This window comes from Nomascus leucogenys, chromosome 1a (genome assembly GCF_006542625.1).
Source record: "Nomascus leucogenys isolate Asia chromosome 1a, Asia_NLE_v1, whole genome shotgun sequence".
NCBI lineage: Eukaryota > Metazoa > Chordata > Mammalia > Primates > Hylobatidae > Nomascus > Nomascus leucogenys.
The window spans coordinates 67,500,811-67,528,394 of record NC_044381.1 but is presented as its reverse complement, the minus strand read 5'-3'; the positions used below and the strand labels follow the sequence as shown (position 1 = coordinate 67,528,394).

General features: G+C 42.4%; 1 pseudogene; it reads left to right on the top strand.

Moving 5' to 3' along the window:
* The first annotated feature begins 1,124 nt into the window (after positions 1-1,124).
* Positions 1,125-10,527, top strand: LOC100579608 (annotated as a pseudogene).
* Positions 10,528-27,584: the final 17,057 nt, after the last annotated feature.

Here is a 27,584-nt window from a genome sequence, read left to right as displayed (position 1 = left end):
AAAAAAAGAAGGCTGAAATTTGACCATGCATGTTATTACCCAGCTACAAGACTATTCTCTAGCCTCTTTGGCAGCTAGATGTGACCATGTGACTAGGTTTTGGCCACTGATATGTAGGAGGTCTGGGAAGACTTCTTAAAAGAAGGGATAAGCTGGTGTGATGGCATAATCCTATAGTCCCAGCTACTAGGGAGACAGACACTAATGTCACTTAAGCCCAGGAGCGTGAGACCAGCCTGGGAAGTATAGTGAGATCTTGTCTCTTAAATTTTTTTTTTTAAATTTAGCCAGACACAGTGTCTGCAGTCCTAGCTATTCAGGAAGCTAAGGTGGGAGGATCCCTTAAGCTCAGGAGTTTGAGGCTGCAGTAGCTATGATTACTACACTGCACTTCTGCCTGGGCAACAGAGCAAGACCCCATCTCCAAAAATAAATAGGGGGGATACACCTTCTTTTGTTCCTACTGCCTAGAGTGAAGATGATGATTGAAGATCTAGCAACTATGCTGGACCCTAAAGATGAGGGCCTCATCCTTATAGATGGCAGTGTAGAGAGCTGGAAAGAGCCTGTATCTCTGACAAATTCATGTAGCTATCATGTGAGGCCTCAATTAATTCCCTCTGGACTTTACGAAAAAGGAATAAACTTTTAGTTGTTTAAATAACTGTTATTTTGGATTTTCTTGTTATATGCAGCCAAACCTTATCCTAATTGAGACCTAGAATTAGTTGGATATCGGGGAAGGATAAAGTGGTCTTGATTTTCCAGCCTGACCCTAGAGAAGATACAAGTTGTATGCAACTCTAGAAAAGATGAAGTCCAAGAAAGGTAGAGTTTAGTTCTATGGTTGGTTTCCTGGAGAGAACAGGGCAATTTTTATGTTTAAACATGATATATCCACCTGGGGAAAGAAAAAGTGGTAGAATTTTGTGGGGGAGAGAAAGCAGCAGCAGTAGCCTGCAGTGGTGAAGGCTAATTAAATGCAGCAATTTTATTTTTATATTGATGTCCAGGGTGATAGGCCTTGGATTCCACTTTTCAAGCAGTACTAAATTGGCTGTACTTTGACCCTGAAATAAGACTGAGCTTGTCTTCATTGACCAGAGACAACTGGAGAAGTCAACATGTGGTATTGGGGAGAAGAAATTGACATTACTGCTCCTAAGATTTGCAATAGGTGTCTGAAAATGGGGGCTTTAGAAAAGCCACGAGGTTTTTTGCCTACAGAACAGTATGATCTGGACATAGGCACAAAGAGTTTTCTACAGATTTTCCCGTCTACTTAGGAATAGTCATTCACAGTGGAACCTGTAAGAGGAACCCCCAAACAAGTGGTAGACTACAAATGAGTACACCTTTGAAGATTTCCGTTGAAAAGCTTATTTAAGCTTCTTTATACTTTCTAGAAGTACAAAGTACAAAATTAACTACAGGGTTTTCATTCCACTCCCTTCCCTTAGTTAGACATCTCTTCTCCACCTTAGCCCACAAGGTGATCACTTCACTGGCTGGTAAATTGTCCGTTGCAATCTGTAAATGAGCCAAGATTGCTGTGTGCTTTGCTCAGGCCATTCCTCTCATGGCTATGATACCACCGACAGAGAGAGATATAATATATATGTAGAGAGAATATATACATTTGTATATTATAGTATAATATATACATTTGCATATTATAATATTTGTATATAGTATACAAATTCAAGCCTCATTACTACTGATTTTCTAAGAGATCAATTCCAAGCAGTAGGCTATAATTAGAAACAGATGAGACATTCCTTGTTGTCGTTATCTACCTACCTCCTGGCCGTCTCCCTCACTGATTATTTTAGAACTTGGGTCACTGTCTTTTTCTCACTACTACCTCTATCACTATTCTTAGTGCTTTCAATATCTCGTATTTGATATATTTCAATCGTGGAGAGAAAGATGAGACCATATTCTACCTTGTCAATAATTTCACCATCTCTGGTCTTTATTTCAAGCATCCAAGGCTTTGAACCTCCATCTTTCTTCTTCTTTACTTCTAAAATTCGTTTCTTCTATCCATTGATCCCACCACTTTTCCACTGTCCATCACTAAACCTTACACCTACCTCATGTCCTCATGATCTCTTTACTCAGCTTATGTTCCATGATCCATCACTAGAGCCACTTCCCCTGAAACACAATCACTTTGCTTGCCCCTATCTACCTTCATGACATTTACCTATGGCAATTCCAACTTCCCAACCCGGGTTAAACTCAGCTCTTTTCCTATTCTGCAATTACACCAAAGCAACTGAAAATGGTCAGAGAAAGACAGTCAGCTGCTCCAAATGGCCTCACTTTAAATTCATAAACACTGATTTCAACATTGTTTAACAATTCCATTACATTTTTTTTTTTAAGAGACAGGATTTCATAGTCACCCAGACTGGAGTGCAGTGGAACAATGTTAGCTTACTACAGCCTCAAACTCCTGGGCTCAAGGGATTTTCTTGCCTCAGCCTCCCCCAGTAGCTGGGATTACAGGTATGTGCCATGACGCCCAGCTCTTAGAAAGTTTCTCACTATTGGCTGGGTGCAATAGCTCACTCGTGTAATCTCAGCACTTTGGGAGGCCGAGGCAGGCAGATCACAAGGTCAGGAGTTTGAGACCAGCCTGGCCAATATGGTGAAGCCCCTTCTCTACTAAAAATGCTAAAATTTTTAGTGTGGTATGGTGGCACATGCCTGTAGTCTCAGCTACTTTGGGAGGCTGAGGCAGAAGAATCACTTGAACCTGGGAGGCAGAGGTTGCAGTCAGCAGAGATCGTGCCACTGAGTCCAGCCTGGGCAACAGAGAGAGACTCCATCTCAAAAAGAAAAAAGTTAGCTGGGTGTGGTGGTGGGTGCCTGTAATCCCAGCTACTCAGGAGGCTGAGGCAGGAGAACTGCTTGAACCCAGGAGGCAGAGGTTGCAGTGAGCCAAGATCATGCCAGTGCACTTCAGCTTGGACAAAAGAGCAAGACTCCATCAGAAAATAAAAGAAAAAAGAGAAAAAAGAAAGAAAAAAGAGAAAAGAAAAAAGAGAAAAGAGAAGAGAAAATTTTCTATCCAAGATAATGGTTTCATATGTCCTATTCAAATCTCCAATACCTCCAATTCATCCTCTTTACTCTAAGTTGATTCTCATAAGAGAACTGCTCATTTAACCACCACCAACTCTACCCACTTCCTGCATCTGTTAATAATTTGTAATTAATAAACTGCCCTTGCTCCCTAGGCCAAACGCCTTTGTGAACTAGATCCTGTTCCTTCTCACTTTCTCAGGATATTTTCTTACAATTATTATCTTGTATTATTAGCTTTCCTTTCTCCATTGTTCCCAATAGTAACTCTCATTTTCTTCAGAGTGCTTCAAAGGTCCCTCACAGAAGTTGAGCAATTCACTCATGAGTTCTATTGTCTTGAAATTTGTCTTGGACAGGAGAGGACCAGCTATCTATTAGAATGTCTTCATTAATTGTATTTCAGGATCCCACACAATTCTACCTTCCCCCCCCACCACCACCACCGCCGGTACAAAAAAAAAATCATTTCTTGACAAAGAAGATACAAGCAAAATAGGAATAGAAGTTCTTCATCTGTAAACATGACATCATTTACAGTATATCTATTTCTTATCTTCAGGTGGCTATTTCTCGTATTTTTTTCCTAGAGGGGGTCTTGCTCTGTTACCCAGGCTGGAATGCAGTGGCACAATCATAGCTCACTGCAACTTCAAACTCCTGGGCTCAAGCAATCCTCCCACCTCAGCCTCCCAAGTAGCTGGGACTACAGGCATGTGCCACCATGCTTGGCTAATTTTTTTTTTTTTTTGGTAGCGATGCAGCCTCACTGTGTTGTCCAGGCTGGTCTCAAACTCCTGGCCTCAAACATCAGTCATAAATTTAAGAAGTTCTCTAGCTGTCCGTAGCATTTTTGCAAGTCTGACCTCATTTTTGGCGAAAATGGCAAGAGGATTGGGGGTACATTGGGTAGAGGTTTAGGGGAGGAACACAGACTAAGCTCGGCAAAAAAGGCAGCAAGAACCCGAGTTTGATGTGGGCAGGTGGTTGATGTATATGAATTCTTGGTACTATTGCTCCAGGCCTGCCACATTTGTGTATTCTTTTTTGAATGTATATTCCTATCTTTTTATCTTTTGTGCAAGTTCTTTTAACATTTGAGCTTAATGGAGAGCTCTTTGTCCAACCACACAGGATTTAAATAATTCCTCTTACTTCGAGAGCATTTGCACTTCCAGATTTTGATAGTTTGTGATTCCTTTTGGCTCATCTTTCCCTCTGTAGGTCTCATGACAATATAATAGTGTCTTTTCTTCGAATTTTGTGAGATACACTTCTTATAGTCTTGGTCAACCATTTAACCATGTCTATTTTTTTTCTCTCCCTATTAGGATTCTAACTCTAATTTGGGTCAATTTTCCCAAGCTTCCCATCACTAACTTTTGCCAACAATTCCTCTTTGTTAGAATTAAGGAGAGTAGCAGTTCCCTATTTGTTGCTTCTGTCTTCCAGGAGATAAACCTATCAAGACAGTAAATAAACATATTAACACTTGGTGAGCATTTATTTTAGTCATTTCACAGGGACCAAGCATATCAGTACCATTATATTATTAAAATTCAGGCTGGGCGCCGTGGCTCACGCCTGTAATCCCAGCACTTTGGGAGGCCAAGGCGGGCAGATCACAAGGTCAGGAGATCGAGACCATCCTGGCTAACACAGTGAAACCCCGTCTCTACTAAAAAATACAAAAAATTAGCTGGGTGTGGTGGTGGGTACCTGTAGTCCCAGCTACGCGGGAGGCTGAGGCAGGAGAATGGCGTGAACCCAGGAGGTGGAGCTTGCAGTGAGCCGAGATCGCGCCACTGCACTCCAGCCTGGGCGACAGAGCAAGACTCCGTCTCAAAAAATAAATAAATAAAATAAACAAAAAATAAAAAAAATAAAATAAAATTCAGAGAACATTGTGGTATAAGTATTTATATATTTTTCCTATGAAGAAATGGAGATTCAAAGAGATAAAATAACTTAATTTGTAACTTACTTGATCATCTCATATACAATGTATAATACTAGAAACTGGAAATAGACAAAGTCCTTGTTTCAGGGAGCTTTCAACACTATGGGAGAGGCAGATGAACTAGCAAAGAAGTTAGCTTCACCAGAACCGCATGTACCGAGAGTTGAAGATGGGTGCTCCCCATAATATTAGAATACATTCATCAGACAAATTCATGCTACCTGACAACACAATAGAAATCTACTATGTTTGATGATTGAGACAGATAGGAAACAAACTAGAAGCACATTGGAGAGAGGAACATAATGACCAGAATAAAAGCAGCAGAAAGCTTTACCATACTACAGACCAAGTCAATAATTTATCAATATTCAGCTTTTTAGTATGAGAAGATTTACAGGGACAACTATAAGTAGCATAGTGGTTAAGAGTATAAAGTCAGAGAAAGAAAGAGCTCTGTACAAATTCTGACTGTGCTACCTACTAACTGTATAGATTTGAAAACAAAACAAACAAAAAACTTAATATTTAACCCCTCGCTTTGATTTACTGCATTTGTAAGACAAGGATGATAATGCTAATCGTGTGGGACTTATGAGGTCATAGTAAATATATGCTAGTAGTTCTCAAAGTGTAGTCCATGGAACCTAGGAATCTAAGACCCATTTCAGTGGGTCCATAAGATTAATTCCATTAGAATGCATTATTTAGCCAGGCACTGTGATTCAGGCCTGTAATCCCAGCACTTTGGGAGGCCAAGGCAGGAAGATCACTTGAGGACAGGAGTTCAAGACCAGCCTGGGAAACATAGGGAGACCCTGTCTCTACCAAAAAGATATTTTTAAAAAATTAGCTGGGGGTGGTGGCACACTCCTGTGGTCTCAGCTATTCAAGAGGCTGAGACAGGAGGATTTTTTCTGTCTCATAGCAAGCTATGATCACACCACTGCATTCTAGCCTGGGTGAGAGCAAGATACTGTCACTAAGAAAAAAAATAAAAATGAAGATTAAAAAAATGCATTATTTGCCTTTTTCACTATGCTGACATTTGCACTGATTGTACAAAAACAATAGTGGGTAAAACTGGTGGTATCTTAGTATGCATCAAAACGATGGCACCAAGTTATACGAACAGTCATGGTATTTTCCTCCACTACACACTCTTGATCGAGGCAGCAAGAGGAGTAGGGGAAAGGAAGCCAGTTTCACTCAGGAATTTTCTCGATGCAGCCGGGCACGGTGGCTCATGCCCGTAATTGCAGCACTTTGGGAAGCCGAGGTGGGCAGATCATCTGAGGTCAAGAGATCAAGTGGCCAACACGGTGAAACCCCATCTCTACTATAAATACAAAAATTAGCTGGGCATGGTGGCGTGCACTTATATTTCCAGCTACTTGGGAGGCTGAGGCAAGAGAATCACTTGAACCCAGGAGGCAGAGGTTGCAGTGAGCTGAGATCGCGCCACTACCCTCCAGCCTGGAGACAGAGTGAGACTCCACCTCAAAATAACAAAAATAAAATAATTTTCTTGATGAAGCAGTAAAAAAAATGTTAATTTTATACAATCTTGACCCTTCCATATACATATTTTTAATATTCTGTGCAATGAAATAGGGAGTACACCTAAAGCACTTTCGCTCCATACCAAAGTATATGGTCGTCTCAAGGAAAAGCACTTATGTCATTCTTTGAGTGTGCTAAACTAGCTGCTGTTTTCATGGAACACCATTTTTACATGAAAGAGTGATGAAGAGACAAACCCTAGTTGTTCAGACTTTAATATCCAGATAGCATTTTCCTGGAAAATGAATTAAATGATTCTATAATTTCAAAGATGATTGACTACATGCTCAAAGCTTTCAATAAAAAAAATTAGAATTTTGAGGCCGGGCACAGTGGCTCACACCTGTAATCCCAGCACTTTGGGAGGCTGAGGCAGGTGGATCACTTGAGGTCAGGAGCTTGAGACCAGCCTGGCTAACATGGAGAAACCCCATCTCTACAAAAATACAAAAAAATTAGCTGGGCATGGTGGTGCATGCCTGTAATCCCAGCTACTCAGGAGGCTGAGACAGGAGAATCACTTGAACCCAGGAGGCAGAGGTTGCAATGAGCCAAGATCATGCCATTGCACTCCAGCCTGGGCAACAGAGTGAGACTTCATCTTAAAAAAAGAAAAAAATTAGTATTTTGAAATCGTGTGTCTGCCACTGTGGCCTTGACAGTTTTCCAATATTTAAAGACTTTTCAGATTAAAATCGGTGGTGATATTTATGAATATAATTTTAAAATATTGTATAATTGTATGAATCAATGAGGGGATCTATATAACCCAGTAACCAATATTTTCGATATGACCAATGCTTGATGTTACAAAATCATGCATGGATGAAAGATCCATTCAAAGTCCAAGATGGACCAATGGATTCTAATATTAAGAGTATAGGCCGGGCGCAGTGACTCACGCCTGTAATCCCAACACTCTGGGAGGCTGAGGTGGGTAGATCATGAGATCAGGAGATTGAGACCAGCCTGGCCAATATGGTGAAACCCCATCTCTATAAAACTACAAAAAAGTTAGCTGGGTGTGGTGGTGTGCACCTGTAATCCAAGCTACTCAGGAGGCTGAGACAGGAGAATCACTTGAACCCAGGAGGCGGAGATTGCAGTGAGCTGAGATCGTGCCACTACTCTCCAGACTGGCGATAGAGCGAGACTCCGTCTCAAAAAAAAAAAAAAAAAAAAGAGTACAAGAAGTGTATTGATATGATTTCAGATTCTACATTTCAACTTACCTCTAAGAAACTACTTGTTTGATTTGGTTTAGTATCAACTGAAGACTATCTATATTAAAAAACATTAAAATACTTTTCCCTTTTCTAACTACAGTACTTGCCTCTGTGAGACCAGGTTTTTTTCCATATTCTTCAACCAAAATGACACATGACAACAGAATAAATGCAGAAACAAATGGGATAATTCAGCTACTCTCTATTAAGCCAGACATTTAAGAGATTTCTTCACAGCTCTTCTCAAATACTTTGTTTTGTAATATAAGTTTATTTCTCACGAAAGTATGTTATGGTGTTAAACATGTAATGGGCTTATTCTTCAGTATTTTAAAATATATAAATACTTTAAAGTTTTTCTCTTCGAACATGATAAATGTTGCTGGATATAATTCACATAAGCAAAATCTCTGAGGTCCTCAATAGTTTATAAGAGTGCAAAGTAATCCTAAGACCAAAAATTTTGAGAACCATTACTATATATTCACATATAATTACATATAGTTACTATATATATGATATATAGTATACATACAGACAAATCCAATTTTTGGTCAACCTAGTATTAGTTGAACCATTTTTCACCAAAAATTACCTTTTTGTAGTACCTTAAACCATTGTTTAAAATATAAATCCCACTCATTTTTCAGCAGCTAGAGAAACAGATACATTATGTACAGAGAAACAAAAATAAAGATGACAGATTTTTCATCAGAAAGAATGCAAGAAATATTGCATCTATAAAGTACTGAAGGAAATGAAACTGCTAGCCTAAAATTCTTTACCCAATGAAGATATCTTCAAAAAATGAAGGTGAAATAGGAACTTTCAGACATAAGCTGAAATATTACATTGCTAGTAGGCCTCTACTATAAGTGTTTTAAAAAATTAGAGTGACACCAATTAGAAATGTGAATCTAAAGAAACATCCACTCACACACACACACTCACACACTCACACACAAGAAATGCCAACTACATTGGCAAATGTATTAGTTCTCTCTTGGTACTGCAACAAATTACCAAGAACTTAGTCATCTAAAAATATAGATTTATTATTTTACAGTACTGCAGGCTCAAAGTTTAACATTTCATTGAGAAGCATACACACACACACACACCCCCAAGCAGGGTACATTTGTTTCTACTCTACTTCTTTGTCTTTTCTAGCTTCTAGAGGTCACTTATACTTTTTGGCTCATGGCCTCCTTTTTTCATCTTCAGAAGTCAACAACACTATATTTCTGACCCTTTTTCCATAGTGACCTCTCCCTCTGATTAGAGCTGAGAAAGTTTCTCTGCTGTTAAAAACATGCTGGAAAGACAGATGCTCTGAGGACCGCTCAGAGACCGTTTTCGGGGTACACAGGCACCCAAGTCCCCGGCCTCCTTGGTACTGGGCTTCGGCTGCGCACCTGGAAGGTGGCTCCTTGCCCTGGGGTTGTTTCAAATGCGTTGTCCAGGGAAATCCTCACCAACGAGCGGACCTTCGAGTGAAGACCCGAAGGATGGGACAGAGTGAGCTGTGCAGCTTCAGAACTTGATAATGTTCCAAGAGCAACCTGCCTCTCCACTGAAAGCAGTGACTGAAAGCAGAAGGCCCCTGTCATCACTCTTCCCTCAGAGTCAACGGAACAGACGGCCACCCTTGGAGAGAGGACATTCGACTGTTGCTACCCAGGTTGCCACTTCAAAACTCTCCATGGCATGAAAGACTTGGACCGCTATCTCAGAATCCACAACGAGTGACAAACCGCTCAAGTGTGAGTTCTGTGACAAGTGCTTCAGCCGGAAGGACAACCTGAGCATACACATGCGATGCCACATCAGTGCCACCTGTGTGACTATGCTGCCGTGGACAGCAGTAGCCTCAAGAAGCACCTACAGATCCACTCGGACGAGCAGCCATACAAATGCCAGCTCTGCCCCCATGCCAGCCGCAACTCCAGCCAGCTCACCGTCCACCTGCGATCCCACACTGGGGATATCTCCTTCCAGTGCTGGCTGTGTAGCGCCAAGTTCAAAATCAGCTCAGACTTGAAAAGGCACATGATCGTGCACTGGGGGAGAAGCCTTTCGAGTGCAAGTTCTGCAGCGACGTCCACTGCACCATCAAGGTGAATCTCAAATCGCACATCCGCATCAAGCACACCTTCAAGTGTCAGAACTGTGCCTTCCAGGGCAAGGATGGTCTGACTTCCTGGAGCACAGCTGGCTGCACCAGGCCGACCACCCGGAGAAGTGTCCTGAGTGCAACTCCTGCTCCAGCGCAGCCGCACTGTGCATACACAGCAGAGTCCACTGTAAGGACCGTCTCTTCAAGTGTGACTTCTGCAGCTTCGACACGAAGTGACCCAGCAGCCTGGCCAAGCACATTGACAAGGTGCACAAGGACGAGGCCAAGACAGAGAACCGGGCCCCTCCGGCCAAGGAAGGGCTCAGAGAGCAGCTCCCAACACGTGGCCAAGATCGTGAGGCAGAGGGCCTTTCGCTGTGAGACCTGCAGCACCGCCTTTGTCAGGGATGACTCTGAGATGCCACAAGCAGCAGCACAGTGATCAGAGTGAGAACAAGGTCTCAGACTTGGTCACCTTCCCACCTGCAAGCTATGCCTCGGGGCAGCTCAGCACCATGGTCTCCGTGGGGCAGCTCAAGCCTCCCCTGGAGCCCAGCCAAGACCTCTAGCTCAGAGGAAAAGGATTGTCAGCTGTCAAGATTTCTGACAAATGCTGTTGCCCAACTCTCCAAAAGGTTAAGGCAGTGAGACAGGCTTTGGGCACCACTTCCAGGGTTGGCTGCTCCAACTTCACAGGCCTCCAGAGGTGATGGCTGAGACGACAGTGATGAAAGCAAAGCAGTACTGTGGAGACACTTCTTGCATTTGTCTCTTCCCTCCAAGGACAATCTGAGCAAGTCAACTTAGTCATTTGAAGGTAGGGTCTGCTGAGCCCTGCTCTATCCAATGCGGATAGCTTCTATGTAACAGATTCCAATTTTAAAACTGATCTATCTCTGATGGAATTATTAAACTAGTTAGATGATATAGAAAACTAAAACTAATCTCTACAGTGGGACGGGTTAAAGTGAAGAAGGTGTACATGAAGAGTCTGGGGTTGCTGGAAAACTTCTATTTCATAACCTGGATGATCGTCCTAAGAGTGTTTGCCTTATATGTTTGTGTGGTTTCTTCTACCTGTTGTCTTGCAATAAAAAGGCAGACTCATAGGTTAAAAAAAAAAAAACTCGTGATTAGATTGGACTCACCTGGACAATCTAGTCTTCATCTAAATATCCATCTAAGTTTCCTTAACCTGAATCATGTCTGCAAAGTCCCTTTTGTCAACTGAAATAACACACTCACAAGTTCTAAAGATTTAGACATGGAAATCTTTGTGTGATATTTAACTTGCCTACCACAGATGTAGAAGAATTGAACACTAACAACAAACTTGATAGTTATAAAACATTCCACTCAACAGCAGTAGCAGAATACACATTCTTTTTAAGAACACATGGAAAATTAACAAAGATCAGCCATGTTCGGGGCTATAAAACAAGTTTCAATACATTTGAAAGGATTCTAGGTGCTGGAGGTGGCCAAGATGGTTGACTAGAAGCAGATAATATATGTAGCTCTCATGGAGAGGAACAGAAAGGGCGAGTAAATACAGCACCTTAAACTGAAACACCTAGTTACTCACGTTGGGACTAATCAAGAAAGCAACTTGACCCACGGAGGATGGAGAAAAGCAAGGCAGGATGACGGTTCACCCAGGAGCAACATGGAGCCAAGGGAACTTCCCCCGACCCTGGGAAGCGGCACATGAATGTGCAGTCCCAGGAACCCATGCTTCTCCCATGGATCTCTGCAATCCTTGGGTCAGGAGATCTCCTTGTGAACCCACTCCACCAGGGCCTTCTGTCTGACACAAACAGCTACATGGAGTCTCAACAGAACAGCCACTCAGGCACATGTGGAGACCCAGGAAAGCCTCGATACTCAGGCTCTCCAGACTTCCCAGCAAAAGTAGTTTAAACTCCGGCAAAGCGGGAGGTTAGACCTCTGTACATATCCTCAGGAAAAAGGCTGAATCCAGGGGGCTGAGCAGTGACAGTCTGCAGGCCCCACTTCCACAAACCTCACAAGATAAAGACCCACTGGCTTAGAACTCCAGACAGCCACTGGTAGCAGCGTTGCACCTCCCTGGGATAAAACTCCAGCAGGGAAGGGTGGGCTGCCATCTTTGCTGTTTGGGCAACTTAGCCATTCCAGCCTCCAACCTTTGGAGAGTCTAAGCTGACCAGGGGCGGAAGGGATGCCCCAGCACAGCTGCTTTATGAAACGTGGTCAGACTGTTCTTTTAAGCAGGTCCCCAATCCCTCCTCACTGGGCCGGATGACCAGAGCCTCCAGCCACCTGCTCCCATGTTCTCCAGCCAACAGAGATTTGGAGCCTCCCTGGGATGGAGCTCCCAGTCAGCGGGGGGGGGGGGCGGGGGTGCTGCTATCTTTGCTGTTTGGGTGATAGCATTTCTAGTCTTCAGGCTTTGGAGAGTCCAAGCTTCTGACCAGGCAGAAGCAGTACCCCGGCACAGTACAGCTGCCCTGTGAAACATGGCCAGACTGCTTTTTTAAACCAGTCCCCAATTCTGTTCCTGCTCACTGGGCAGGAATTCTCAACTGGGGCCTCCAGCCACCCCCACCAGTGCTGTCTGGCCAACACAGATTTGAAAACTTCCTGGGACAGAGATCCCAGAGGGAGGCACGGGCCACCATCTTTACTGTTTGGGTAACTTAGTTATTCTAGCCTTTGGACTTTGGAGAGTCCAAGGTGACCAGGGGCTGAAGTGGATGCCCAGCACAGCACAGCTACCCTACCAAAACTCAACCAGACTGCTTTTTCAAGCGGGTCCCTGATCCCACTCCTCATCACCAGGTGGGGTCTGCAGCTATCCCCACGAGTGTTCTTCAGCTGAGAGAAGTTTCAAGCCTCCCCAGGATGGAGCTCCCAGATGGAGGGGCAGGCCATCATCTTCGCTGTTTGGGTCACTTAGTTATTCTGGCCTTTGAGCTTTGGAGTGTCCAGGGCTGAAGCAGACCCCCAGCACAGCACAACTGCTCTGCCAAAATGTAGCCAGACTGCCTCTGAAACAGGGTTTCAACTCCCATTGCCCAAACTGAGCAATGGCTCTATCTCAGCTCACTGCAACCTCTGCCTCCTGGGCTCAAGTGATTCTCCTGTCATAGTCTCTCAAGCAGCTAAACTATGGACACATCACCATGCCTGGCTAATTTTTGCATTTTTTGTTGTAGAGGTGGAGTTTCACCATGTTACCTATGCTGGTGTCAAACTCCTAGGCTCAAGTGATCTGCCTGCCTCAGCCTCCCAAAGTGCTGGGATTACAGGCATGAGCCATTGTGTCCAGCCCAGGCTGCTTTAACTGAGTCTCAGATCCCATTCCTCCTCACTGGGAGGAACGTCCCAACCAGGGTCTCCAGCCACCTCCTGCAGGTCTGCTTGGGCTGGCAACAGGTCCATAACTCCCTGGAGCAGAACTTTCAGAGGGAAGGGCAGGCTACCATCTTTGCTGTATCGCAGCCTTCACTGGTGATACCCCAGGTACTGGAAAATCCAAGACAACTAGGGATTGAGCAAGACCCCAGCATACCACAGCAGTCCTATGGAAAAGTGGACAGACTGTTACATGGGTGCCCATTCCCATATCTCCTCACTGGGCAGGTCCTCCAGGCCTGGGTCTCCAGTCACCCTCCACTGTAGCTATCAAGCCAGTGGCAACTTGGCAACTCCCTGAACAGAGCCTCCAGAGACAACTGAAAGCCTCTCTGCCACTGCCTCTGTAGTGGAACTGCCCTTGCTATCCTTGGACTAACGAAGGTGCGAAGGCCCTAAGTACTCTGTTGACACCTCCAACAAGCTGCAGTTGACCCAAGGAGAGGAGTCCAGTCTAGCTCCCACAGGTCCCACACACATTCCCACTGCTCATTTGATAGGGAACCTCTGGCTTGGGCCCACAGGACAGACCCTACATCCTGAGCTGACTGTACTGAGTGACTGCTGACCTGCATCTCTCTGAGGTGGAACCCCTAGGAGACAAGAAAAGACCCTTGGCCACAACCACTGCTAAGATCCTTTCCTCTGCTGCCTCCATGTTGAAGAAGGAACATAAACACTGAGATTGCCCCACAGCCGCAGTAGGCATACCAGGAGTGTCAAGCCATAATCTACAGCCAGCACTCAAGGAGGGGAGGAACCCACACTTCCCAAGTATTGAGAGGGGACACAGCTGCGACTGTAAGGAAACATAGGGGAGCCATCCAACAGAGCAAGAGTATACCAAATGACCAGTAAGCCTAAGTGCCACCTGCTGGATCACACCCCAAAGCTTCAACACCAGAAATACCTCACTAACATACTCACTTCTCTGAAACCAGAGACAAGAGGGCAGCTTCAAACAAAGACCCTGCACAAAGCCTTGGCCCAATGAAAACATGCAGAAAAGAAGTCTATTGGCTGTATTCGATCTACACTGCAGTTAAAGGAACACCCACATGCAGAGATGAGAAAGAACCAACATAAAAACTGATAACTCAAATGGCCAGAGTGTTGTATGTCCTCCAAATGGCCACACCAGTTCTCCAGTAAGAGTTCTTAACCAGGCTGAACTGGCTTGAATGACAGAAATATGAATATGGACAGAAGCAAAGATCAAGATTCAGGAGGATGGCAAAACTCAAACCAAGGAAAATAAGTATCACCATAAAGTGATACAGAAGCTAAAGGATAAAATAGCCAGTTAAAAAAAAAAAAAAAAAAGCCAGTCTAAACAAGAACTTAAAACAGGTCTGACAGAGCTGAATAACATGATACAAGAATTTCACAATGCAAGTATTAACAGCAGAATAAACCAAGCTGAGGAAAGAATTTCAGAACTTGAAGACTGGTTCTCTGAACTAAGACAGACAAAAATAAAAGAATAAAAAGGAATGAACAAAACCTCCGAAAAGTATGGGATTATGTAGAGAGGCCAAATCTATGGATCACTGGCATCCCTGAAAGGGAGGAGAAAGCAAACAACTTGGAAAACATGTTTCAGGATATCATCTGTGAAAACTCCCCCAACCTTGCTAGAGAGGCTGACAGTCAAATTCAGGAAATGCAGAGAACTGCAAGATTCTGCACAAGAAGATCATCCCCAATAAACATAGTCATTAGATTTTCCAAGGTCAAAATGAAAGAATGTTAAAGGCAGCTAGAGGGAAATGGCAGATGACCTACAAAGGGCTCCCCATCAGGCTAACAGTGGACCTCTCAGCTGAAACCTTATAAGCCAGAAGAGAATGGGGACATATACTCAACATTCTCTAAAAAAAAAAAAAAAATTCAACTAAGAATTTTGTATCCAGCCAAAGTAAGCTTCCCAAACAAAGAAGAAATAAGATCTTAAGATCCTTTTCAGCCAGGCACGGTGGCTCATGCCTATAATCCTAGTACCTTGGGAGGCTGAGGCAGGTGGATCATGAGGTCAGGAGTTCGAGACCAGCCTGACCAACATGGTGAAACCCAGTCTCTACTAAAAATTCAAAAATTAGCTGGGCGTGGTGGCACACACCTGTAATCCCAGCTACTCAGGAGGCTGAGGCAGGAGAATCGCTTGAACATGAGAGGCAGAGGTTGCAGTGAGCCAAGATCGTGCCACTGCACTCCAGCCTGGGTGACAGAGCAAGACCGCCTCAAAAAAAAAAAAAAAAAAAAAAAAAAAAAAAAGACAAAACAAAACAAAATCCTTTTCAGATAAGCAAATGTTGAGGGAGTTTGTTACCACCAGATCTGTCTTACAAGACGTCTTGAAAAGAGCACAAAATATAGAAAGGAAAGACTGCTGCCAACTAATACAAAAACACAAACGCACAAACCAGTGTCACTATAAAGCAACCACACAAAAAGCTAACATAATAACCAGCTAACACAATGACAGGATCAAATTCACACATATCAATACTAACTGTGAATGTAAATGGGCTAAATGCCCTACTTAAAAGGCACAGGGTGGCAAGCTGGAAAAAAAAAAACAAAAAACAAAAAAACAAGACCTTATGGTATGCTGTCTTTAAGATCTCACATGAAATGACACCCATAGACTCAAAATAAGGGGTTAGAGGAAAATCTACCAGGAAATAGAAAACAGACAAAGACGGGTTACAATCCTAATTTCAGAAAAAAAAAAAGACTTCAAAAGAGATCAAAAAGGACAATGAATGGCATTACATAATGGTAAAGGGTACAACTCAACAAGAAGACCCAACTATCCTAAATATATATTCACCCAACACAGGAGCACCCAGATTCATAACGCAAGTTATTAGAGCCCTATAAAGAGACAGACTCCCACACAATTATAGTGGAAGACTTCAACACTCCACTGACAGTATTAGACAGATCAAGGCAGAAAATTAGTAAAGATATTCAGACCTAAACTCAACATTGGACCAAATGGATCTGATAGAACTCTCCACCCCAAAATACAATATGCATTCTCCTCAAATTGACCACATAATTGGACATAAAACAATCCTCAGCAAAAGCAAAAGAACCAAAGTCATACCAAACACACTTTTGTGCAATAAAAACACAAGACTAAGAAAATCGCTCAAAACCATGCAATTATATGGAAATTAAGCATGATCCTAAATGACTTTTGGGTAAACAATGAAATTAAGATAGAAATCAAGAAGTCTTTGAAACTAATGAGAACAAAGATATAGCATATCAGAATCTCTGGGTCACAGCTAAGGCAGTGTTAAGAGGGAAATTCACAGCACTAAATGCCCACATCAAAAAGTTAGAAACATCTTGGCTGGGCACAGTGGCTCATACCTGTAATCCTATCACTTTGGGAGGCTGAGGCAGGCGGATCACCTAAGGTCAGGAGTTCCAAACCAGCCTTGCCAACATGGAGAAACTCTATCTCTACTAAAAATACAAAATTAGCTGGACGCGGTGGAACATGCCTGTAATCCCAGCTACTTGGAAGGCTGAGGTAGGAGAATCACTTGAACCCCGGAGGCAGAGGTTGCGGTGAGCCGAGATCATGCTGTTTGCACTCCAGCCTGGGCAACAAGAATGAAACTCTGTCTCAAAAAAAAGTTAGAAACATCTCAAATTTACAAATCTAACATTACAACTGACAGAATAAGAGAAGAACAAATCAACCCCAAAGCTAGCAGGAGACAAGTAATAGCCAAAAATCAGAGCTGAACTGGAGGAAATCAAGATACCAAAAAAAAAACATTCAAAAGATCAACTAATGAATCCAGGAGGCGGCTTTTTGAAAAGTTAGTAAGACAGGCCACTTGCTATATTAATAAAGAAAAGAGAGAAGATCTGAATAAACACAATTAGAAATGATGAAGGGAATGTTACCACTGACCCCACAGAAATAGAAATAGACCATCAAACTACTATAAACACCTCTATGCACACAAACTAGAAAACCTGGAAGAGATGGATACATTCCTGGACACATACACCCTACAAGACTGAACCATGAAGAAACTGATTTCCTGAACAGACCAATCATGAGCTCTGAAATGGTATCAGTAATAGCCCACCAACCAAACAAAGCCCAGGACCTGATAGATTCATAGCTGAATTCTACTAGATGTAGAAAGAAGAGCTGGTACCATTCCTACAGCAACTATTTCAAAAAAATTCAGGAGGGGGTTCTCTTCCCCAACTCATTCTATGAGGCTATCATCATCCTGATACCAAAACCAGGCAGAGACACAACAACAAAGAAAACTTTGGGCCAATATCCTTGATGAACATTGATGTAAAAATCCTCAGTGAAATACTAGCAAACCAAATCCAGCAGCACATCAAAAAGCAAATACATCATGATCAGGTAGGCTTTATCCTCAGGATGCAAGTTTGGTTCAAAACACACAAATCAATAAATGTGATTCGTCACATAAACAAAACCCACATGATTATCTCAATAGACACAGAAAAGGCTTTTGATAAAATTCAACACCTCTTCATATTAAAAACTCTCAGTAGACTAGGTATTCAAGGAGCATACCTCAAAATAATAAGAGCCATCTATGAAAAACCCACAGCCAACATTATACCGAATGGGCAGAAGCTGGAAGCATTCCTCTTAAAAACCTGCATAAGACAAGGATGCCCTCCTTCACCCCTCCTATTCAACATAGTATTGGAAGTCCTAGTCAGAGCAATCAGGCAAGAGAAAGTAATAGAGGGCATCCAAACAGGAAGAGAGGAAGTCAAACTATCTCTGTTGCAGACAACATGATTCAATAACTACAGAATCCCATAGTCTCAGCCCAAAAGCTCCTTTAGCTGATAAATAACTTCAAAGGTTTAGGATACAAAAGAAAAAAAAATCAATGTATAAAAATCACTAGCATTCCTATATACCAACAAAAGCCAAGCCAAGAACCAAATCAGAAAGGCAATTCCATTCATAATTGCCACAAAAAAATAAAATACCTAGGAATACAGCTAACCAGGGAGGTGAAAGGTCTCTACAATGAGAATTATAAAACACTGCTCATAGAAGTCAAATGCATGGAAAAATCTCCCATGCTCATAGATAGGAAGAATATCACGTAAATGACCATATTGCTCAAAGCAATTTACAGATTCAGGGCTATTCCTATCAAACTACCAACAACATTCTTCACAGAACTAGGGAAAACTATTTTAAAATTCATATGAAACCAAAAGAGAGCCCAAATAACCAAGGCAATCCTAAGCCAAAAGAACAAAGCTGGAGGAATCACATTGCCAACTTCAAACTATACTACAGGGCTACAGTAACCAAAACAACATGGTGCTGATACAAAAACAGGCACATTGATCAATGGAACAGAATAGAGAGCCCAGAAATAAGGCTGCACACCTATGACGACCTGATCTTTGACAAGGCTGACAAAAACAAGCAATGGGGAAACAGAACTCCCTCTTCAATAAGTGGTGCTGGGATAACTGGCTAGCCATATGCAGAAGACTAAAGCTGGACCCCTTCCTTACACCATATACAAAAACTAACTCAAGATGAACTAAAGACTTTAATGTAAAACTCAAAACTATAAAAAACCCTGGAAGGCAACCTAGGCAATGCCATCCCAGACATAGGAATGGGCAAAGATTTTATGACAAAAACACCAAAAGCAATCACAACAAAAGCGAAAATTGACAAGTGGGATTAATTAAACTTAAGAGCTTCTGCACAGAAGAAACTAAACAGAATAAACAGATAGCTTACAGAATAGGAGAAGCCATTTGCAAACTGTGCACCTGACAAGGTCTAAATATCCAGCCTCTCTATAAAGAACTTAAATTTACAAGAGAAACAACCCCATTAAAAAGTGGGCAAAGAACATGAACAAATGCTCTTCAGAGGACATACATGCAGCCAACACGCATATGAAAGAAAGCTCACTATCACTGATCATTAGAGAAATGCAAATCAAAACCACAATGAGGTACCATTTTACATCAGTCAGAATGGCTATTATTAAAAGTCAAAAAATATCAGATGCTGGCAAAGTTACAGAGAAAAGGTAACACTTATACACTGTTGGTGGGAGGGCAAATTAGTTCAACCATTGTGGAAAGCAGTATGGTGATTCCTCAAAGAGCTAAAAGTAGAACTACCATTTGACCCAGCAGACCCATTACTGGGTATCTATCCAGAGGAATGTAAATCATTCTACCATAAAGACACATGCACACAAAATGTTCACTGCAGCACTGTTCACAATAGCAAAGACATGGAATCAATCTGGTACGGTTTTGGCTGTGTTCCTACCCAAATCTCATTTTGAGTTATAGTTCCCATAATCCCCACGTGTCGTGGGAGGGACCTGGTGGGAGATAATTGAACCATAGGGACAGTTACCCCCATGCTGTTCCTGTGGTAGTGAGTGAGTTCTCATGAGATCTCATGGTTTTATAAGGGGCTTTCCCCACTTTGCTCAGCACTTCTCTCTCCTGCCACCATGTGAGGAAGGATGTGTTTGCTTCCCCTTCTGCCATGATTGTAAGTTTCCTGAGGCCTCCCCAGCCATGTGGAACTATGAGTCAATTAAACTTCTTTCCTTTGTAAATTACCCAGTCTCAGGTATCTCCTTATAACAGCGTGAGAGCAGACTAACACACAACCTAAATGCCTATCGATGTCAGATCGGATAAAGAAAATGTAGTACAGGCCTGGCATGGTGGCTCAATTGTGTAATCCCAGCACTTTGGGAGGCCGAGGCAGGTGGATCACCTGAGGTCAGGACTTCAAGACCAGCCTGGCCAGTGTGGTGAAACCCCATCTCTATTAAAAATACAAAAATTAGCCCGGCATGGTGGTGGGCACCTATAATCCCAGCTACTCAGGAGGCCGAGGCAGGAGAATCGCTTGAACCCAGGAGGCAGAGATTGCAGGGAGCCAAGATCGCGCAATTACACTCCAGTCTGGGTGACAAGAGTATAACTTTGTCTCGAAACAAAACAACAACAACAACAAAAAAGAAAATGTGGTATATATACACTATGGAATACTATGCAATCATAAAAAAGAACAAGATCATGTCTTTTGTGGGAACAAGGATGGAACTGGAGACCTTTATCCTTAGCAAACTAATTCAGGAACAGAAAACAAAATCCCGCATTTTTTCCCTTACAAGTGGGAGCTAAATGATGAGAACCCACAGACAAAGAAGGAAACAGACACTGGGGTCTCCTTGAGAGTGGAGGGTGGGAGGAGGGAGAGGAACAGAAAAGATAATATTGGGTACTGGGCTTAATTCCTGGGTGATTAAATTATCTGTACAACAAACCCCTGTGACATGAGTTTACCTGTGTAAAAAACCTTCATATGGAGCTGAGATGATTGTGCCACTGCACTCTAGACTGGGTGACAGAGTGAGACTCCATCTCAAAAAACAAAAACAACAACAACAAAAAACCTTCATATGTACTGCCAAACCTAAAGTTAAAAATAAGAGGATCCAAGTAATACAAAGTACATTCTCTGACCATTATTAAATCAAATTAAAATTCATTAACAAGAATATTGCTAGAAAATACCCCCAAGAATTTGGAAACTAATGAAGACACTTCAAAATCTCATTGGTTCAAGAAAAAAAAGTCTAGACATTTGCGAAGATGGCTGAATAGGAACAGCTCTGGTCTACAGCTCCCAGCCTGAGTGACACAGAAGACGGGTGATTTCTGCATTTCCATTTGAGGTACCGGGTTCATCTCACTAGGGAGTGCCAAACAGTGGGTGCGGGACAGTCAGTGCAGAGCACTGTGCGCGAGCCTAAGCAGGGCGAGGCATTGCCTCACTCGGGAAGTGCAAGGGGTCAGGGAGTTCCCTTTCCTAGTCAAAGAAAGGGGTAACAGACGGCACCTGGAAAATCGGGTCACTCCCACCCTAATACTGTGCTTTTCCAACGGGCCTGGAAAACGGCACACTAGGAGACTGTGTCCCACACCTGGCTCAGAGGGTCCTATGCCCACGGAGTCTCGCTGATTGCTAGCACAGCAGTCTGAGATCAAACTGCAAGGCCGCAGAGAGGCTGGGGGAGGGGCGCCCACCATTGCCCAGGCTTGCTTAGGTAAACAAAGCAGCCAGGAAGCTCGAACTGGGTGGAGCCCACCACAGCTCAAGGAGGCCTGTGTGCTTCTGTAGGCTCCACCTCTAGGGGCAGGGCACAGACAAACAAAAATTCAGCAGGAACCTCTGCAGACTTAAATGTCCCTGTCTGACAGCTTTGAAGAGAGTAGTGTTTCTCCCAGCACGCAGCTGCAGATCTGAGAATGGACAGACTGCCTCCTAAAGTGGGTCCCTCACCCCTGAGCAGCCTAACTGGGAGGCACCCCCCAGTAGGGACTGACTGACACCTCACTCAGCCAGATACTCCTCTGAGACAAAACTTGCAGAGGAACTATCAGACAGCTGAATTTGTGGTCTCACGAAAATCCACTGTTCTGCAGCCACCACTGCTGACACTCAGCGAAACAGGGTCTGGAGTGGACCTCTAGCAAACTCCAACAGACCTGCAGCTGAGGGTCCTGTCTGGTAGAAGGAAAACCAACAAACAGAAAAGACACCCACACCAAAAACCCATCTGTACATCACCATCAAAGACCAAAAGTAGATAAAACCACAAAGATGGGGAAAAAACAGAGCAGAAAAACTGGAAACTCTAAAAAGCAGAGCACCTGTCCTCCTCCAAAGGAATGCAGTTCCTCACCAGCAACGGAACAAAGCTGGACGGAGAATGAGTTTGACGAGTTGAGAGAAGAAGGCTTCAGACGATCAAACTACTCTGAGCTACGAGAGGAAATTCAAAACAATAGCAAAGAAGTTAAAAACTTTGAAAAAAAAAATTAGAAGAATGGATAACTAGAATAACCAATGGAGAGAAGGGCTTAAAGGAGCTAATGGAGCTGAAAGCCAAGTATCCAGAACTACGCGAAGACTGCAGAAGCCTCGGTAGCCGATGTGATCAACTGGGAGAAAGGGTATCAGCGATGGAAGATGAAATGAATGAAATGAAGCGAGAAGGGAAGTTTAGAGAAAAAAGAATAAAAAGAAACGAACAAAGCCTCCAAGAAATATGGGACTATGTGAAAAGACCAAATCTACGTCTGATTGGTGTACCTGAAAATGACGGGAAGAATGGAACCAAGTTGGAAAACACTCTGCAAGATATTATCCAGGAGAACTTCTCCAATCTAGCAAGGCAGGCCAACATTCAGATTCAGGAAATAAAGAGAACACCACAAAGATACTCCTTGAGAAGAGCAACTCCAAGACACATAATTGTCAGACTCACCAAAGTTGAAATGAAGGAAAATATATTAAGGGCAGCCAGAGAGAAAGGTCGGGTTACCTACAAAGGGAAGCCCATCAGACTAACAGCTGATCTCTTGGCAGAAACTCTACAAGCCAGAAGACAGTGGGGGCCAATATTCAACATTCTTAAAGAAAAGAATTTTCAACCCAGAATTTCATATCCAGCCAAACTAAGCTTCATAAGTGAAGGAGAAATAAAATACTATACAGACAAGCAAATGCTGAGTGATTTTGTCTCCACCAGGCCTGCCCTAAAAGAGCTCCTGAAGGAAGCATTAAACATGGAAAGGAACAACCGGTACCAGCCACTGCAAAAACATGCCAAATTGTAAAGACCATCGAGGCTAGGAAGAAACTGCATCAACTAACGAGCAAAATAACCAACTAACATCATAATGACAGGATCAGATTCACACATAACAATATTAACTTTAAACGTAAATGGGCTAAATGCTCCAATTAAGAGACACAGATTGGCAAATTGGATAATGAGTCAAGACCCATCAGTGTGCTGTATTCAGGAAACCCATCTCACATGCAGAGACACACATAGACTCAAAATAAAGGGATGGAGGAAGATCTATCAAGCAAATGGCAATCAAAAAAAGGCAGGGGTTGCAATCCTAGTCTCTGATAAAATAGACTTTAAACCAACAAAGATCAAAAGAGAAAAAGAAGGCCATTACATAATGGTAAAGGGATCAATTCAACAAGAAGAGCTAACTATCCTAAATATATATGCACCCAACACAGGAGCACCCAGATTCATAAAGCAAGTCCTGAGTGACCTACAAAGGGACTTAAACTCCCACACAATAATAATGGGAGATTTTGACACCCCACTCTCAACATTAGACAGACCAACGAGACAGAAAGTTAACAAGGATATCCAGGAATTGAACTCAGCTCTGCACAAAGTGGACCTAATGGACATCTACAGAACTCTCCACCCCAAATCAACAGAATATACATTTTTTTCAGCACCACACCTATTCCAAAATTGACCACATAGTTGGAAGTAAAGCTCTCCTCAGCAAATGTAAAAGAACACAAATTATAACAAACTGTCTCTCAGACCACAGTGCAATCAAACTAGAACTCAGGATTAAGAAACTCACTCAAAACCGCTCAACTGCGTGGAAACTGAACAACCTGCTCCTGAATGACTATTGGGTACATAATGAAATGAAGGCAGACATAAAGATATTCTTTGAAACCAACGAGAACAAAGACACAACATACCAGAATCTCTGGGACACATTCAAAGCAGTGTGTAGAGGGAAATTTATAGCACTAAATGCCCACAAGAGAAAGCAGGAAAGATCCAAAATTGACACCTTAACATCACAATTAAAAGAACTAGAAAAGCAAGAGCAAACACATTCAAAAGCTAGCAGAAGGCTAGAAATAACTAAAATCAGAGCAGAACTGAAGGAAATAGACACACAAAAAACCCTTCAAAAAATTAATGAATCCAGGAGCTGGTTTTTTGAAAAGCTCAACAAAATTGATAGACCACTAGCAAGACTAATAAAGAAAAGAGAGAAGAATCAAATAAATGCAATAAAAAATGAAAAAGGGGATATCACCACCAATCCCACAGAAATACAATCTACCATCAGAGAATACTACAAACACCTCTATGCAAATAAACTAGAAAATCTAGAAGAAATGGATAAATTCCTCAACAAATACACCCTCCCAAGACTAAACCAGGAAGAAGTTGAATCTCTGAATAGACCAATAACAGGCTCTGAAATTGTGGCAATAATCAACAGCTTACCAACCAAAAAGAGTCCAGGACCTGATGGATTCACAGCCGAATTCTACCAGAGGTACAAGGAGGAACTGGTACCATTCCTTCTGAAACTATTCCAATCGATAGAAAAAGAGGGAATCCTCCCTAACACATTTTATGAGGCCAGCATCGCCCTGATACCAAAGCCTGGCAGAGACATAACCAAAAAAGAGAATTTCAGACCAATATCCTTGATGAACACTGATGCAAAAATCCTCAATAAAATACTGGCAAACCGAGTCCAGCAGCACATCAAAAAGCTTATCCACCATGATCAAGTGGGCTTCATCCCTGGGATGCAAGGCTGGTTCAACATATGCAAATCAATAAATGTAATCCAGCATATCAACAGAACCAAAGACAAAAACCACATGATTACCTCAATAGATGCAGAAAAGGCCTTTGACAAAATTCAACAACCCTTCATGCTAAAAACTCTCAATAAATTAGGTATTGATGGGACGTACCTCAAAATAATCAGAGCTATCTATGACAAACCCACAGCCAATATCATACTGAATGGGCAAAAACTGGAAGCATTCCCTTTGAAAACTGGCACAAGACAGGGATGCCCTCTCTCACCACTCCTATTCAACATAGTGCTGGAAGTTCTGGCCAGGGCAATCAGGCAGGAGAAAGAAATAAAGGGTATTCAATTAGGAAAAGAGGAAGTCAAATTGTCCCTGTTTGCTGATGACATGATTGTATATCTAGAAAACCCCATTGTCTCAGCCCAAAATCTTCTTCAGCTGATTAGCAACTTCAGCAAAGTCTCAGGATACAAAATCATTGTACAAAAATCACAAGCATTCTCGTACACCAATCACAGACAAACAGAGAGCCAAATCATGAGTGAACTCCCATTCACAATTGCTTTAAAGAGAATAAAATACCTAGGAATCCAACTTACAAGGGATGTGAAGGATGTCTTCAAGGAGAACTACAAACCACTGCTCAATAAAATAAAAGAGGATACAAACAAATGGAAGACCATTCCATGCTCATGGGTTGGAAGAATCAATATCGTGAAAATGGCCATACTGCCCAAGGTAATTTATAGATTCAATGCCATCCCCATCAAGCTACCAATGACTTTCTTCACAGAATTGGAAAAAACTACTTTAAAGTTCATATGGAACCAAAAAAGAGCCCGCATCGCCAAGTCAATCCTAAGCCAAAAGGACAAAGCTGGAGGTATCACACTACCTGACTTCAAACTATACTACAAGGCTACAGTTACCAAAACAGCATGGTACTGGTACCACAACAGACACATAGATCAATGGAACAGAACAGAGCCCTCAGAAATGATGCCACATATCTACAACTATCTGATCTTTGACAAACCTGACAAAAACAAGCAATGGGGAAAGGATTCCCTATTTAATAAATGGTGCTGGGAAAACTGGCTAGCCCTATGTAGAAAGCTGAAACTGGATCCCTTCCTTACACCTTATACAAAAATTAATTCAAGATGGATTAAAGACTTACATGTTAGACCTAAAACCATTAAAACCCTACAAGAAAACCTAGGCAATACCATTCCAGACATAGGCATGGGCAAGGTCTTCATGTCTAAAACACCAAAAGCAATGGCAACAAAAGCCAAAATTGACAAATGGGATCTCACTAAAGAGCTTCTGCACAGCAAAAGAAACTACCATCAGAGTGAACAGGCAACCTACAGAATGGGAGAAAATTTTTGCAATCCACTCATCTGACAAAGGGCTAATATCCAGAAACTACAATGAACTCAAACAAATTTACAAGAAAAAAACAACCCCATCAAAAAGTGGGTGAAGGACATGAACAGACTTCTCAAAAGAAGACATTTATGCAGCCAAAAAACACATGAAAAAATGCTCATCATCACTGGCCATCAGAGAAATGCAAATCAAAACCACAATGAGATACCATCTCACACCAGTTAGAATGGCCATCATTAAAAAGTCAGGAAACAACAGGTGCTGGAGAGGATATGGAGAAATAGGAACACTTTTACACTGTTGGTGGGACTGTAAACTAGTTCAACCATTGTGGAAGTCAGTGTGGCGATTCCTCAGGGATCTAGAACTAGAAATACCATTTGACCCAGCCATCCCATTACTGGGTATATACCCAAAGGACTATAAATCATGCTGCTATAAAGACACATGCACACGTATGTTTATTGTGGCACTATTCACAATAGCAAAGACTTGGAACCAACCCAAATGTCCAACAATGATAGACTGGATTAAGAAAATGTGGCACATATACACCATGGAATACTATGCAGCCATAAAAAATGATGAGTTCACGTCCTTTGTAGGGACATGGATGAAACTGGAAACCATCGTTCTCAGTAAACTATTGCAAGGACAAAAAACCAAACACCACATGTTCTCATTCATAGGTGGGAATTGAACAATGAGAACTCATGGACACAGGAAGGGGAACATCATACTCCGGGGACTGTTGTGGGTTGGGGGGAGGGGGGAGGGACAGCATTAGCAGATATACCTAATGCTAAATGACGAGTTAATGGGTGCAGCAAAACAACATGGCACATGGATACATATGTAACAAACCTGCACATTGTGCACATGTACCCTAAAACCTAAAGTATAATAATAAAAGAAAAGAAAAAAAAGTCTAAAGGGAAACTAAACTATCTTGAACTGAATCAAAATAAAAACATTTCAAAATCAATATGCTTTTAAAGTATTATTTATAGAACAATTTATACCACTAAGCACCTGTATTAGAAAAGAAGAAAGGTCTCAAGTCAATAACCACAGGCTTTACCTTAAAGGAGAAAAAGAGGGCTGGGCGCGGTGGCTCGTGCCTGTAATCCCAGCACTTTGGGAGGCCGAGGCGGGTGGATCACAAAGTCAGATCGAGACCATCCTGGCTAACACAGTGAAACCCCGTCTTCACTAAAAATACAAAAAATTAGCCGGGCGTGGTGGCGGGTGCCTGTAGTCCCAGCTACTCAGGAGGCTGAGGCAGGAGAATGGTGTAAACCTGGGAGGCAGAAGTTGCAGTGAGCCGGGGTTGTGCCA